The sequence below is a fragment of the Canis lupus genome, chromosome 25 (assembly GCF_011100685.1).
Source record: "Canis lupus familiaris isolate Mischka breed German Shepherd chromosome 25, alternate assembly UU_Cfam_GSD_1.0, whole genome shotgun sequence".
NCBI classification, from domain to species: Eukaryota; Metazoa; Chordata; class Mammalia; order Carnivora; family Canidae; genus Canis; species Canis lupus.
Window position 1 is genome coordinate 8,655,797 of NC_049246.1, and position 17,530 is coordinate 8,673,326.

Below are 17,530 nucleotides of genomic sequence, written 5' to 3' on the forward strand. Positions count from 1 at the left end.
GACTAATTAGAAAGCCAAAAAAGTTTTCTTGGTGATGAGATGAAGGGGGAAAAGGAAAAGACATTCTTTGGTATTAATCAACAGATATGATAGAACCCTTGAAGCTTGAGGTACAGGGTGACAATCTCAGCCACCATATACTTTAGAAAGAGTTGAGAAACAAAACCCACAGTAGAGGGGCTTGGGAATGTTACCAGGAACTAATTAATATCAGCTAGGCATTACATGGAAGATTCCAGAGGTGGAAGCCAGAATCAAGCTGGAGCAGATAAGCAGAGGTAGAGGTTTAAATAAGAAGCAAGACCTCACTAACATTTGTAGGACCCAGAACCAGGGTACAGATATAGGCCCTCACATGTGTCTAAATACTTAAAAGTTGTAATAAATCTCTTGAAAAAAACTATTAAATGAAAGATGTTTTATCTTCCTGCCTGGACAAATATACCTTCCTGAAAACTTGGAAGGCCAGACTTGAATTCAAAATTATCAAACTCCTCAAAAGTTCTACACTACCACATGGCAGCACAGAGAGCTGGTCTAGCTCTTGGCTCTCCAATGCTGCTCTCTCTCACTTTACCTCCAGCTCAGTTCAGAAGTGTGAAGGGACTTGCACACATATCTGGGGTCAACCCACTTTCACATCCCAGTGCTGTCCACATCCCAGTAGTCAGCCATTTCTTGGCTGTCTTGGCCTATGGTTCTGCATCCATGTAGTGTCTGCCTCAGAAAGATAGGCCCAGTGATGAAGCACACATAATCTTTGAAAATGGGCTTTAGGTTGTTTAGACAGGTGATTCTGAGGTGCTGTGTACATGAAGTGTGTTGTAGAAGGAGTTTGTGTTTCCTTGACTCTGAGCACTCCTTGCCCTATGGGATGAAGTATAACCTGAGGAAGTCCAGAGCAGCAGTACCAGGCCCAGGACTGGGATCCCTCTTGCCCAGATTTAATGACAATATTGACAAGAGGAATGCCCACCAACTAGGAGAACTAGGAAAGCCTAGTTGCATCACAGAAACTAAGCATCAAGGTATAAGGCAGAGGTCCCAAGTAAATCAACTTGAAGATTCTTAAACCTCTGATGTTTACCTAAAATTGTTTCTACTCACCTATACTCCAGTTGCTTTTTAATATGGATACATATCACAGCTTTTAGAATCCATCACTCATTCCTTATCCCCTAAGCTTCTCTTTCTTGCAAGGTCCTCACCAAGTTCTCCACTAGAAAAGTGTATTTCCTCAAAAGGGCCTTGAGGAGGGTATATGTCAGCAAGCAGTAACCTACAGGGAATGAAGGAATTGTCTAAAAGAAAATAGATGTTGGCCAAGTTGACAGCCATGAAAGATCTATAAGACATGCAACCATTCTCTGGAGAGTCTCTGAAATTATTGAGGCGAACTCATAGGAAGTCTGATCTTTCTGTAGTTATACAAAATGGAACCTCAATAGATATTAGTTGAGCATTAAAGGGAAGGACCTCTTCAAACACCTGGGAACAAAAATACTAAGTTGTTGGCAAAATGTAGAATAACAGAAACCCTCATACCCTACCGGTGGAGTTATAAATTGGTCTGGCCATTTCAGAAAAACTTTGAATCATTTAATAAAGCTGTAAGCACAGATTCTCTCTTAACCTAGCCATTCCACTTGTGGTATATGTCCTCCAAGAATGCACACATGGGTGCACTAAGAACATGTATAAGAATGTTATAGTAGTATTACTAGTGTGATCCTTGAACAGGAAATATCCCTAATATCATTCAACATTTGGTCAGATAAGTAAAGTATGCATAATCATCAACAAAATTGTATGCAATAGTGAAAATTAATGAATCACTGCAACACACAACATGGGTGTATCTCACAAATATGCTATGGAGTGAAAGGAATCAGACACAAAAGAACACATAAAATTCAATTTATATATGGTTCAAAAATAAAACTGACTTATATCAGGATAATGATTACCTTTGGAAAGGAAGGGAAGGTGGCAAGTGGGAGGGACAGAAGAATGATTGGTTGTGCTATATTTTTCAGAGAGCACACAGGTGTTTCCTGTGTGATCATTCATTAAGATGAAGGTTTATATTTTGTGCCTTTTTGTGTATGTGTTCTATTTCAGTAAGGAGTTAAAAAAAATCAGGGAATACAAGCTTATACAAAATAGTATTGTTTCATGCATGTTCTCAGTTTTGATTATCAATGTAGCTCATTTTTCCTTACTTCCGTAATAGCAGAAAGGAGTTTGCTCCAAGGAGCAAGAAATGATTATTTTTTTCACCCAAATGAGGGTCATATGTTAGAAATGGAAACCTGGGAAATAAACACAGCAATCTATGGTGGCTTTTAAAAGTCAAAATCAAACATAATCAGGAAAACTTGGTAAAACCCCATCCTAAAGGAAGCTATCTGCTTTCCCCTCGCTATTTTGATTTTTCAGGGTGTTGTCTTTCCTGGTAAATTTGATTTTTCTCTTAAAGTTTTCAAAACATGAAACTGGATCTCTGGGAAACAGAACAAACAAAAAGGGGAGGCCCTGGGCTGCTTCCTCCTATACCTGCCTTCCAGTAACATGGAGTTTTGCCAAGGAAAAATGAACAATTTCAACTTGGATTTGAAATTCATTAAAGGCTCTTCTGAAAAGTCAGGATGGATTTCCTCTCTACCCCCTATAGAAATACACCAGCAAATAGGCTTGTCTGATGGAAACCTCCAAGAATAGAAAATCAAAGTCCATTGGCCCATGGAGATTGGAAGAACTTTTGAAGGCAGAAAACTGAAACTGGTGATTCTGTTGTCATGGCCAAATGAAACCTTTGGAGAGTATCAGGGAAAAAGGAGGGGATAGAATTTTAATGGTCTCAGGAGAGCCATAACATGTGAATTGTGTTTCCTATCCACATCCTTGTCTGTGGATATGAAAGTCCTTTCCCTAAACACAGGAATAGAAGTAAAAATGGAAAGAGAAGACAGCTTTAATGAACTCTGGGATTTGAACTCAGTGTATATTTAGTGACTATGTGAATTTCTGATGACCAGGCCAGCAAATAAGTGGGAAGCAGTCGAGTGTCCTGGAGTAAAATGTATTTATGTTTTCATTGGTTTTTAAACCTCGCTCTGCTATTTGATTGTGTGACCTTGGTTACTTAATCTTTCTAAACTTATAATTTCTTCATCTGTAAAATAGACATAATATTACTATCTACCTGATAGGGTAATTATGAGAATTAAGTATGTAAGCTATGTAAGGCACTCAGCGCAGATGCTTGCACATAGCCAATATTCCATATATATTACCTGTTTGCTAGATCGTGCGATATATAGCAGACACCATTAGACTTTAGTGTCTGATTGGACATGCGTACATGTAAGTGGATAGCACTGAAGTCACTCTGTAATCAATCTGTTCATAATACAAGCAAAGAATCAACTAAACAAAAGGAATTTTTTCCTTTAATAAACTACTCAGCATGCAGCAGCTTTTTGATTTCCAGAGGCAGGAGTTGCAATATGCAGAGTTTAGGTCAATAAATATTTTTTATATTAGTTATCTCTTTCCTTGAAAGAGAGGAAAAACTAACAAGAGTGGGTGAAAAAGTGTCAGAGTGAGTGGTGGAGTTAGCAAAAGTGTAGTGACCAGGAAAGCTGAAATAAATTATTATTCAGTTAACACAGTAGCCCCTGTTGAGCTATTTGTGGGGCCTCAGTGCCACTGAGGAAGAAGAGGAGCAACAGGCTTGATAGGAAAGAGACAGAGGAAAAGTAGGAAAGCTTTCCTTTCTTTGTATCAAATACTCTTCAACTGCTTATACTTTAGGGGTGCATTGGTAAAGAAATTGGGTAGGAGTAGCATTACAAGGACTTAAATGGGGGACAGAAGAACTGTTTGTGGTGAAAACAGGGAGTACTACACTGCCATATGCAGTTCAGGAGTGTTAACAAGTCATAATTTAACTATTATTTATCAGTCATATTTGAGAACAGAAAATAAGAGCTGTAGGGTGGTCAATTGTAAGTTGAAGGTGAAATGTGATTTTTTTGCCAGGTGTGCATCTAGGTGAGTGTCTGCGATTATTATAATTACACGGATAACCGTTCTGGAGTTGAAGGACCAATCACTGATCTGAAGTAGAATGTACTTCCATTCTACCAGAGAAGCATCCTATCGAGTAGCTCTTCTCGAAGTGTGGTCCCTGGGCCAGCAGTATCAGCATCCCCTGGGAACTTGATAGAAATGCAGATTCTCGGGTCTCATTTTTATTATGATTAGTTTTACATTTATTTTAAAAATCATATGGGAAATAAAAAGAAGAGTTACAAAATGAAGATATGAGAATACCAGATTTTAGATTTTTAATTATGTAGTTACCGTTACTAGAGTTCTGTATTTTTTGTACGGCCTCAAGTTCCTTTCATTTTTGCTGAAGGATTTCGTTCATTTCTTGTAGGGCCAGTCTAGTAGCAATGAACTTCCTAGCTTCTGTTTATCCAGGAATGTCTTACTTTCTCCTTCATTTTTAAAGGACAGTGTTGACAGAGGATTCTTTGTTTGTTTTTCAGCACTTTAGCAATGTCAGGTCATTCCTTTCTGGCTTCCATGGTTTCTGATGAGAAATGTGCTGTATTGAGGACTGTTTGCCTATGACGAGTCTGTCATGTGGTTTGGAATACTCTTTGTCTTTCAGCAGCTGATTATAATGTATCTTAGTGTGGCAGTCTTTACATTCATCCTTCTGTAATTTGTCCAGGTTCTTACATATGTAGATTGATTGATTTTATCAAATGTGTTAAGTTTTGAATAAATAAATATTCCTTCAAATGTTCTTTCTGCCCCCTTCCTATCTTTCCTTCTAGGGTTCCTATTATGCATATGGTGATATCAGTCATGGTGTCCTACATGTCTCTTAGGTTCTGTTCATTTTTCTTCATTCTTTTTTCCTTTTCTGCTCCTCACACTGGAAGTTTTTTTAAATTTTTTTTTATTTTAAGCTTTCAGAAACGTTCATTTGTGGGTGTAGAAATCCAGGTAAATTTGTGAGTTCCTCATACTATCTTAAGGAAAGGATCATTTTGTGCCATGGAAGATGTAATTTGTGTAGTATCTTATTTCTCCACTATGTGTTCTGTGTAATTTGATTTTCCAGGTATCAAAAGTTCACTACTTTGTTATGAAAACTGGAAATAAATAAGTTTGGTTTTTGTTTGTTATTCATGTTTTACTTTTAAGATTTCACATTTCAGTGAAATCATATAGTATTTGTTGTTTGCTGTCTGGCTTATTTCACTTAACATGATACCCTCTAGGTCCACCCACATTGTTGCAAATGACAGAATCTCATTCTTTTTCATGGCTGAGTAGTATTCCACTGTAAGTATGTGTGCACACACACACACACCACCTCTTTTTTGTCTTCACTTGGGTTGCTTTCACCTCTTAGCTATTGTAAATAATGTGTGATAAGCATTGAAGTGCATATATCATTCCAAATTAGTGTTTTTGTTTTCTTTGGGTAAATACCAGTATTGGAATTATTGGCTCATATAGCATTTCTATTCTTATGTTTTTTGGGGAAACTCCATATTTTTTTCCAGAGTGGCTGCATCAATTTATATTCCCACCAACAGGGCATGAGGATTTCTTTTTCTCCACATTCTTACCAACACTTGTTATTTGTTGTCTTTTTATTTTACCCATTCTGCTAGATATGAAGTGATATAGCATTGTGATCTTTATTTGCATTTCCCTGGTGATTAGTGATGTTGAGTATCTTTTCAAGTATCAGTTGGCCCATGACTTGTCTTCTTTGGAAAAATGTCTATTTATGTACTCTGTGTATTTTTTAATTGGATTATTTGGGGGCTTTTTGATGTTGAATTGTAGTTCTCTTTGTATTTTGGATATTAACCTTTTGTCAAATATAACATTTGCAAGTATCTTCTCCCACTCAGTGGATTGCCTGTTCATTTTGATGGCTTCCTTCACTGTGCAAGTTTTTATTTTGATATTTTCTATTTCCCTTGCCTGAGAAAAATGTTTCTGTAGTCAATGATTAAAAATTACTGCCTCTGTTTTCTTCTAGAATTTTTATGGTTTCCAGTCTCACATTTAGGTCTTTAATCCATTTTGAGTTTGTTTTTGTATATGGTGTGAGAAAGTGGTCTGATTTCGTTCTTCTGCATGTGGTTGTTTAGTTTTCCCAACACCATTTATTAAAGAGACTGTCTTTTCCCTATTGTATATTCCTTGTCTCCTTTATCATAGATTAACTGACTATATATGCGTGAGTTTATTTCTGAGCTCTCTATTCTGTTCCATTTATCTATGTGTCTGTTGTGTGCCAGTACCATACTGGTTTGATTACTACAGCTTTGTAGTATATCTTGAAATCTGGAATTGTGATACCTACAGTTTTGTTCTTCTTTCTCAAGATTATTTTGACTATTCAGGTCATTTGTAGTTCTACACAAATTTAAATATTATTTGTTCTATTTCTGTGAAAAATGTTGGTATTTTGATAGGGTTTGCATTGAATCTGTAGATTACTTTGGGAAGTAGGGACATTTTAATAGTCTTAATTGTACCAATCCATGAGCATGGAATCTTTCCATTTATTTGTGTCATCTTCAATTTCTTGCAATAGGGTTCTGTAGTTTTCAGAATGCAGAACTTTCACCTCTTAGATTAAGTTTATTCCTAAGTATTTTATTATTTTTGGTACAATTGAATTGTTGGTATGTAGAAACACAACCAATTTAAGTGTATTAATTTTGTATCCTGGAACTCTACTGAATTCACTTATTATTTCTGATAGTCTTTTGATTAAGTCTTTAGGATTTTCTATGTATAGTATTATGTCATCTGCAAATAGTGACAGTTTAACTTTATCTTACCAGTAGGGATGTCTTTTATTTCTTTTTCTTATCTGATTACTGTGGTGAGGACTTGCAATACTATATTGAATAGAAGTGGCAAGAATTGACATACTTGTCTTGTTCCTGATCTTAGAGGAGAAGCTCTCTGTTTTTTATGAGTATGATGTTATGTTAGTTTTTTTATATATGGATCTTCATTATGTTGGAGGATGTTCCCTCTAAATTCATGTTGTTGAGCATTTTTATTATAAACATTAATTGAATTTTGTCAAATTATTTTCCTGCATCTATTGGGATGATCATATGACTTTTCATATTTGTTCTGTTAATGTTATGTGTCATGTTGATTTGTGAATATTGAGCCATCCTTGCTTCCCCAGAATAAGCCCCATTTGGTAATGATGAATGATCCTATTAATGTTTTGTTGAATGTGGTTTGCTAATAATTTGTTGAGAATTTTTGCATCTATGTTCACCAGGGATATTGGCCTTTTTTTTTTTTTTTTTTTTTTTTTGTAGTGTCTTTGGTTTTGGTTTCGAGGTATTATTGGCCTCATAGAATGTACTCCTCCTTAAATGTTTGGTAGATTTCACCTATGAATACATCTGGTTTTAGTCTTTTGTATGTAGTTTTGAATACAAATTCAAATTCATTACTAGTGATTAGTCTGTTCAGATTTTCTATTTCTTCTTGATTCAGTTTTGGAAGATGATATGTTTACAGGAATGTATCCATTTCTTGGTTTTCAAATATGTGGCATATAATTTATCATATGTTAATTGTCTTTCTCTTATTGACTTATTTTGCTTAGCATAATACCCCCTAGCTCCATCCATGTCAATGCAAATGGTAAGATTTCATTTTTTATGTAATATTCCATTATATATATATATATATATACCACATTTTTTCATCTATTCATCCATCAATGAACATTTGGGCTGTTTCCATTACTTGGCTTTTATTGCTAGTGCTCCTGTAAACTTGAGGCTCATGTGCCCCTTCCAACCACTATGATTGTATCCTTTAGATAAATACCTAGTAGTGCAGTTACTGGGTTATAGGGTAGCTCTATTTTTAACTTTTTGAGGAACTTCCATACTGTTTTTCAGAGTGGCTGAACCAGTTTGCATTCCCACCAACACTGTAAGAGGGTTTCCGTTTCTCCACACATCACCAACATCTGTTGTTTCCTGAGGTGTTAATTTTAGCCATTCTGATAGGTGTGAGGTAGTATCTTATTGTGAGTTTGATTTGTATTTCCCTGATGATGAGTGATGTTGACCTTTTTTTCATGTGTCTGTGAGTCATTTGTATGTCTTCTTTGGAGAAATGTCTGTTCATGTCTTCTGCCCATTTTTTAACTGGGTTATTTATCTCTTGGGTGTTGAGTTTGTTAAGTCCTTTATAGATTTTGGATACTAGCCTCTTATCCACCATATTATTTGCAAATATCCTATACCATTCCCTAAAGCTGCCTTTTAGTTTTGATTGTTTTCTTCACTTTTTATCTTGATGAAGTCCCAATAGTTCATTTTTGCTTTTGTTTCCCCTGCCTCCAGCAATGTGTCTAGTAACAAGTCGCTATGGCCAAAGACAAAGAGACTGCTGCCTATGTTCTCCTCTAGGATTTGGATGGTTTCTTGTCTCACATTTCATTTCTTTTCATCCATTTTGAATTTATTTTTGTGTATAGTTTAAGAAAGTGGTCCATCTTCATTCTTCTGCATGTCACTGTACACTTTTCCCAAAACTGTTTTTTTTAATATTTTATTTATTTATTAATGAGAGACACAGAGAGAGTGGGGGGGGAGGCAGAGACACAGGCAGAGGGAGAAGCAGGCTCCATGCAGGGAGCCTGACGTGGGACTCGATCCCGGATCTCCAGGATCAGGCCCCAGGCTGAAGGCAGCGCCAAACCGCTGAGCCACCTGGGCTGCCCCCAGAACTGTTTGTTGAAGAGACTTTTTTTCCATTGGATAGTCTTTCCTGCTTTGTCAAAGATTAGTTGACCATATAGTTGTGGGTCCATTTCTGGGTTCTCTATTCTGTTCTACTAATCTATGTGTCTGTTTTTGTGTGTCAATACTGATAATTACAGCTTTGTAATAAAGCTTGAAGTCTGGAATTATGATGCTTCAGCTTCAGTTTTCTTGTTCAAAACTACTTTGGCTACTCAGGGTCTTTTTTGGTTCCATATAAATTTTAGGATTGTTTATTCTACCTCTCTGAAGAAACGTTCTTGGTATTTTGATAGAGATTGCATTGAATGGGTAAGATTGCTTTCGGTAGTATAGATATCTTAACAATATTTGTTTTTCCAATCCATGAACATGGAATGTTTTTCCATTTCTTTGTGTCTTCAATTTCTTTCATAAGTTTTCTATAGTTTTCAGAGTACAGATCATTTGTCTTTTGGTTAGGTTGATTCCTAGGTATTGTGTGGCTTTTGATGTAATTGTAAATGGAATCAATTCCTTGACTTCTCTCTTTCTTTTCTCCTTGACTTCTCTTTATGCTGCTTCATTATTGGTGTATAGAAACGCAACAGATTTCTGTATATTGATTTTATATCCTGCAACTTTGCTGAATTCTCATATCAGTTTTGGCAGTTTTTTTGGTGTAGTCTTTTGGGTTTTCTACATAGTGTATCATGTCATCTGCCCAGAGTGAAAGTGTGACTTCTTCATTGCTGACTCAGATGCCTTTTATTTCTTTTTGTTGTCTGAGACTGGACAGCCCTGTTATATTCCTAACCTCAGGGGGAAGCTTGCATTTTTTCCCACTGAGCATGAAATTAGCTGTGGGACTTTCATATATGGCCCTTATGATGTTTAGGGATGTTCCTTCTATTCCTATTTTCTTGGGACTTTTATCAAGAAAGGGTGCTGTATTTTGTCAAATGTGTTTTCTGCATCTATTTAAAGGATCATATGGTTTTGATCCTTTCTTTTGTTAATGTGGTGTATCATTTTGATTGATTTGTAGATAGAAAACACCCCTGCAGCCCAGAAATAAATCCCACTTGGTTGTGGTAAACTATTTTTTTAATATACTGTTGGATTTTATTTGCTACTATCTTCTGAAAATTTTTTCATCCATGTTGATCAGGGATATTGGTCTATAATTCTTTTTTAGTGGGGTCTTTGTTTGGTTTTGGAATCAGTATAATGTTGGCTTCACAGAATGAGTTTGGAAGATTTCGTTCCATTTCTTTTTTTTTGGAACAGCTTCAGAAGAGTAGGTATTGTATTAATTCTTCTTTAAACATTTAGTAGAATTCCCCTGGGAAGCCATCCAGCCCTGGACTCCTGTTTGTTGGGAGATCTTTGATTACTGATTCAATTTGTTTGTTAGTTATAGATCTGTTCAAGTTTTGTTTCTTCCTGTTTCAGTTTTGATAGCTTTCCTGTTTCTAGGAATTTATCCATTTCTTCCAGATTGCCCAATTTGTTGGCATATAGTTTTTCATAATATTCTCTTATAATTGTTTGCATTTCTGTGGTGTCGGTTGTGATCTCTCTTTCATTCATGATTTTATTTATATGGGTCCTTTCTCTTTTCTTTTTAATAAGTCTGGCTAGGGGTTTATCAATTTTGCTAATTCTTTCAAAGAACCAGCTTCTAGTTTTGTTGATATGTTCTATTGTTTTTATTTACTTCTGCTCTAATACTTATTATTTCCCTTCTTTGCTGGATTTAGGTTTATTTGATGTTCTTTTTTGGCTCCTTTAGGTATAAGGTTAGATTGTATATTTGAGACTTTTCTTGCTTCTTGAAGAAGGCCTGTATTGCAATATACAATTGTGTCTTCAATTGTATAAGTCAAGTCTTATGACTGCCTTTTCTGCATCCCAAAGATTTGAGACTGTCATATTTTCATTTTCATTTGCTTCCATGTATTTTTTTTCTTTTTAAATCTCCTAGTTAACCATTCCTTAGTAGGATGTTCTTTACCCTCCATGTATTTGTGGTCTTTCCAAATTTTTTCTTGTGGTTGACTTTAAGTTTCGTAGTGTTGTGGTCTAAAAATATGAATGGTATGATCTCAATCTTTTTGTACTGGTTGAGGCCTAATTTATGACCCAATATGTGATCTATTCTGGAGAATGTTTCATGTGCATTGTGCTACTTTAGGATGAACTACTCTGAATATATCTGTTAAGTCCATCTGGTCCAGTGTATCATTCAAAGCCACTGTTTCCTTGTTCATCTTTTGTTAGATGATCTATCCATTGCTGTAAGTTGGATATTAAAATATCCTACTGCTATTATATTATTATCAATGAGTTTCTTTAAGTTTGTTATTAATCTATTCATATATCTGGCTGCACCCAAGTTGGGGGCATAAATATTTACAGTTGTTAGATCTTCTTGTTGGATAGCCTCCTTTATTATGAAATAGTGCCCTTCCTCATCTCTTGTAACAGTCTTTGGTTTAAAATCTTGTTTGTCTGATAAAAGTATGGCTACCCACCTTTCTTTTGATGTCATTAGCATGATAAATGGTTCTTCACTCCTTCAAATTTCAATCTGAAGGTGTCTTTGGATCTAAAATGAGTCTCTGGCAAGCAGCAAATTCATGGGTCTTGGCTTTTTACCATAGTCTTTTTTGCTTTTGGTCTTTCTTTCCCACTCAAAGAATCCCCTTCAATATTACTTGCAGAGCTGGTTTAGTGTTTGTGAACTCCTTAATTTTTGCCTATCTTAGAAATTCTTTATCTCTCCTCTATTCTGAATGACAGCCTTGCTGGATAAAGTATTCTTGGCTGCATATTTTTCCCATTTAGCATGTTAAATATATCATGCCATTCTCTTATGGCCTACTAAGTTTTTGTGGATAAGTCTGCTGTTATCCTTATGCATCTACCCTTGTAGGTTTGTCCCTAGCAACTTTTAGAATTCTCTTTTTATCTTTGTATTTAGCAATTTCTCTTTGATATGTTTTGTGTTGACCTGTTTTTGTTGATTTTGAGGGGAGTTCTCCTTGCCTCTTAGACTCGAATGCCTGTTTCCTTCCCTAGATTAGGGAAGTTCTCAACTATAATTTGTTCAAATAAATCTTCTGCTCTTTTTCCCCACTCTTCTGAGACTCCTATGATATGGATATTATTGCACTTTATGGAATTGTTGAGCTCCTTAAGTCTATATTTATAATCTAATAGTTTTCTTTATCTCTTCTTTTCAGCTTCATTATTTTCCATAATTTTATCTTCTTTATTTTTTTAAACATTTTATTTATTTATTCATGACAGACACACACACACAGAGAGGCAGAGACAGGCAGAAGGAGAAGCAGGCTCCACACAGGGAGCCCGACATGGAACTCGATCCCGGGTCTCCAGGAACACACCCTAGGCTGAAGGCGGCGCTAAACCACTAAGCCACTGGGGTTGCCCTCTCTTGTTTTGTTTTGTTTTTTTAAGATTTTTAAAAAATTTGTGTACTTGAGAAAGAGCAGAGCAAGCAAGAACAGGAGTCGGAGGATAGGGCAGAGGAAGAAGGAGAAGCAGGCTCCTGGCTGAGCAGGAAGGCCATGTGGAGCTTGATTCCAGGACCCTGGGATCATGACATGAGACAAAGGTAGATGCCAAACCAACTGAGCCACCCAGGTGCCCCCATAATTTTAACTTCTATATCACCTATTTGTTCCCCTGTTTCTTGCATATTCATGGTGATTACTTCCAGTCAGTTTTGGATCTCAGTTATAGCACATTTTTTTTTTTTTTTTTTTTGGCCTGACTAGTTTTTGGGTATTCTATCCTGCAGTGTTTCTCTGGTGTCTTCTATGCTTTTTCCAAACCCAGCTAGTATTCTTATGATTGTTCTAAATTCTTTCACAGATATATTGCTTAAATCTGTTTTGAGCAAATTCCTAGCTATGATTTCTTCTTTATCTTTCTTTTGGGGAGAATCCTTCCATCTTGTCATTATGTCTAGGTTTCTTTTGGCTGTTAATGAAAGCCTGTTTGTTTCCTGTTCCTGAGATTAATGCTATATTAAGAAAGGGGTCCTACACTGTCCAGGGCCTCGCACTTCAGGAAATATTTCTGGTGTATGCTATGTGCACTCTACTGTTGGCTTCTGGCTGCTATTTCCCACAAGCTAGTCCTCTTCAGAGTTCCTCTTTGCTTTCATTGGGGTTTGGACCTTTAACTAGGTATGGTTTGATTTGTTTGCTAACATGAGCCTCCACTTCCCTTTCCCAGTGCAGACCCAGTTCTGCAATCACCCAAGACCCCTGCACCACAAAGTTTCTTCATTCAGCACTTTGAATATATCATGCCACTCCCTTTTGGCCTCCAAATTTCTGCTTAAAAATTAGCTGATAGCTTGAGGGATTTCCCTTGTATGTAAATTTTGGCTTCTCTCTTGCTGGTTTAAAAATTCTCTCTTTACTTTTAAACTTTGACATTTTCATTATTTTATGTTGTGATGTGAACCTCACCATGTTTATCTTGTTTGGAACTTCTTTGCTTCCTGATCCTGGATGTCTATTTCCTTCCCCAGTTTAAGGAAGCTTTTAGCAATTATTTCTTCAAATATATTTCTGCCCCTTTCTCTCTTTTCTCCTTCTGGGACCCCTATAATGCAAATGTTTGTTTGCTTAATGTTGTCCAAGAGATCCCATAATCTATCTTAAGTTTTTAAATTTCTTTTCCTTTTTGTTTTTTCAGTTTGAGTGCTTCCTATTACCCTGTCTTCCAGATCGTTGATCCATTCTTCTGCATCCATTAATCTGTTGATTCCTTCTAGTGTATTTTTTATTTTATTTATTGTAGTCTTCAACTCTGACTTATATTTTCTACCTCTTTGTTGAAGTAGAGTTCCTCATCTACTCTACAGTCTGGTGTGCATCTTTACAATCATTGCTTTAAACTCTTTATCAGTGCTAGATCTCCATTCATTTAGTTGGGTCCTCACCCCGGGTTTTGTTTTGTTCTTTCATTTGGAACATATTCCTCTTTTCCCCATTTTGCTTGACTTTCTATCTTTGTTTCTATAAATTAGGTGGAACAATAATTCTCCCAAGCGTGAAGCAATAGTCTTTCATATGGTCATCCCTTGTGTAGGCTGTATGTGCTTGGTGACTTTCTCTGGCTGGCTGGAATTGTGGGTTAAATGGGGCACTCCGACCTGGAGCTGCCCTAGTGGGATGGCTGGAGCTGAAGTGTGCATTGGCCAGAGCAATTCAGTGGCTTTCCATGCAGAGGATGTCCTGGCAGGACACCCAAAGTGAGTATAAGCTGGGGGGCTTTCAGGGCTCTATGTGCAAAGACACCCTGGAAGGACTGCAGAAGCTAAGTGGGTATAATCTGGAATGTTCTGGGACTCTCTACACAGAGGGTGCCCTTGCAGGTGGCTGGAGCCAAGGTGGGGCACAGGCTGGGGTTCCTGGGCTTCTCTGAGTAGGGATAACCCTAGCAGGACAATTGTAGCTGAGGTGGGCATAAGCTGGGGCAATCCCAGGGCTCTCTGCACAGAGGATGCCCTGATAGGACAGCTAAAGCTGAAATGGGTGCAAGTTGGAATGTCCTGGGGCCCTTCACACAAACGGTAGAAGGACAGGACAGCTGAAGCTGAGGTAAGTACAAACTGGAATATCCCAAGGTGCTCAGCACAGGGGGTCTCCTGGTAGGGTGTCTGGAGTCAAGGAAGGTATGAGCCAGAGATTCCTATGACATTATGTGTAGGGGACACCCTGGTGGGGTGTGGCTCCAGCCAAAGCAGGTATAAGCTGGGAAGTTCTGGAGCACTCTTCCCTAGGGGTGTCCTAGCAGGTCATCAGGAGCTAAATTGGTGCAGGCCTGGAATGTTCCAGGGTGCTTTGTGTTTGTGTCAATTTGGCATGGCAGCTGGACCTGTAGTGAGCGCTGACCATGATTTTCTCAGTGTACACTACCCTGCAACCACCTTGGTGGGATGTCTGGGGCTGGTGTAATCTACAGACCTAGGATTCACTGAGGTGGTAAGCCAGTTAGGGTGCTCAGATTCTGCTCAAGTCCAAGACATCAAAGTGGAGGGGGAACAGAAATGATGGTACTTGTTAGCCTTTCTGATCCAGAGAGAATTCCAGCAGTAACTCCACTGTTTGGCAGGGTTCTACGGCTAATTTCTTTATATTCTAGTTACTCTTTTGAACTGAGGCTTTTTTTTTTTTTTCCCTGTGCTCCAGGGCAGACAAATATGCTTATGGTTCCTTGGTATTGTCCCTCCCCACTGCAGGTCACTGCATCTAGGTTGGAGGTTCTCTTTGTTACTTTGTCTTTTTCTTGCCTTTATCTTTTGTTGTGCAGAATCTGTTTAGTCAGCCTTCAGTTTTTCTTCAGGAGAAATGTATATTCAGCTAGTGTAGATTTGGTGTGTCTACGGAGGAGATGAGCTCAGGATCTATGTAAGTAGTCATCTTGGATCAGAACTCTCCTAGACTGGGAGATTTAAATTGACTTATCTTTGTTTGCTGATTATTTTTTTGCCTGCTCACACCTGCTGTTGAAATCCTCTAGTGAGTTTTCATATCAATAATTGTACTTTTCAGCTCAAGAATTTTTGGTTGGTTCCTATTTATAATTTCTCTCTCTTCATTGATAATTTCTATTTATTTGTGCATTGATCCCCTGGATTCCATTAGCTCTTTGTGTTGCTTCCTTTAGTTCTTTGAGTACATTTAAAACAGTTGCCTTAGTCTTTGTCTATCAAGAGTACTGTCTCTGCTTCCGACCTACCTCCTATTGAGCAAATCTTTGACTCTAGATTGATCTGTTTCTCCATATTTCAAGGTGTCAGTTTTCCCTGTGACCTCAGTTCTTTACAAAGTTGTTGATTTTCAGTTTGCTGACTTTTCTTTCTTTGTTTGTAAGCCTGGATATGATGACTTTTAAGTAATTTGCATGTTGGAGCTGAAACTGGATATTTCTTCCCATTTTATTTTATTCCTTTTTCCTCCATTTTTTCTTTCTTTCTTTTCTTTCCCTGTCTTCCTTTTGGTAACTTGAAAATATTTTTAGAATTACATTTTGATATTTTATAATGATTTTGAGTAAATCTATCTGTACCAGTTTCTTTTTTTTAGTTCTTGCCTGAGTTATTCAATTATATATACAATTATAATTAAATATTCAATTATATATACAATTATATATTCAATTATATATACTAACATGTAATGCATAATACATGTTATATATTCATATATACACATACACATGTAAACCAAAGTTGTAGTTTCCTAGTTTTTATGTTTGATGCTTTGACGTCTTGGGGTCTTGCTGATCTTGGAAGGACTGCCCCTGCCAGGGCTTGCTAATTCTTAAAGAAAGCAAATGTTTCACCTGTAGATGTGCCTTTCATATGCAAACTAACCAATCCAGAGCCAAACCTTCCATCACCTCCTTTATCTAACTCTAGACTACTATCCACCTGTCCTAGCCACCCCAGGGCAGGATACCATACAGTTCAAGACAGCTCCTACACCCCAGAACTCACTGAAATTATTCAAAGTAGTGAATACCATGCCTGCTGTCTTATGCTTCTTTGCTTTGCTTTTCCTACAGAAACCACAATAAAGGCTCTTGCCCACATTTTCTCTGCCTCCTGACCAACCATAGGTCTTCCCCATGTCGCCCTGCATAATGTGCCAAGCCTCCTGTTTCTAGGGATCTGTAAGTATAAAAACTTCTTTCATGGCAGTCCTGTTGATGCCTATGTGTCTTACCATACCTGATGAAAACAAATCCTGGGTACTGTTAAAATAGCAGTCTACTACTGTTGACATTTACCAGTTAGAATGCACTTAGAATCCCTACCTCTTTTTACACCCTTTTAATTGTTCCAAGTTATATAATGTGTCTCAAGTATCTCCTCTACATACATTTAAAACTACCCAGAAATTACTATAATTTTGGTTTTAACCATAAAATATCATTTAGAAAACTCAGTAAGAAAATTACCCCTATATTTATTCTTTCTATCATTTTTTCATCCTTCCAGGTATACCAAGAGTCTTTCTATTATCATTTCCTTTCTGTTTAGAGGACTTCCTTTAGCCACTCTTCTTTGAGCATTTGAAAAGTGTTGTGTCACTTGCTTCTATTCTCTATGATGTTTAATGAGAACTTGCGGTCATTCAAGTAGTTTTTCCATAGAGGTAGAAGTCATTTATCTAAGATTAACTGTAATGTATCTTGGTCTGTAATTCTTTGGGTATATCCTATTCTGGATTTGCTCAGCTTCTTGAATCTATAGTTTTATGTCTTTTGCCAATTTAGGAAGTTTTCATCCAGTGTTTCTTTGAATACTGTTTTGAATTTCACCCTCTTTCTATGCTTCTTCTGGGACCCCTATGACAAAAAAAAAAAAAAAAAAAAAAAAATGTTTGAACCTGTGCTGTAATCCAAAGATCTGAAGCTCTGTTCATCTTTTCTTCTCTTTTCTTTTTTGAGTGTATTTTATTTCTGTTGTAACACTGGGTAATTTCTGGTATTTCTAATATTGTTCTTTTATTCACTGATTCATTCTGTTTACTCTGCTTTTGAGCCCATCCACTGTGTTTTTTGCTCTACTTGTATTTTTCAGTTTTAAGATTTTTATTTGGTTTTATCTAGTATTTTTTATTTCTTGAAGACTTTCTATTTATTTCATTCTATTTTTTCACAAT

The 17,530-nt window shown here is 36.9% G+C and overlaps 1 long non-coding RNA gene across 2 annotated transcripts in view; it reads left to right on the top strand.

The window, feature by feature from the left end:
• Positions 1 to 17,530, top strand: part of LOC111092302 — a 194,790-nt gene that overhangs the window by 77,960 nt on the left and 99,300 nt on the right. For both annotated transcript variants that reach the window (XR_005378386.1, XR_005378385.1), the window contains exon 3: positions 16,428 to 16,535. This is a non-coding gene — a long non-coding RNA (uncharacterized LOC111092302). The remainder of the gene's footprint in view (positions 1 to 16,427; positions 16,536 to 17,530) is intronic.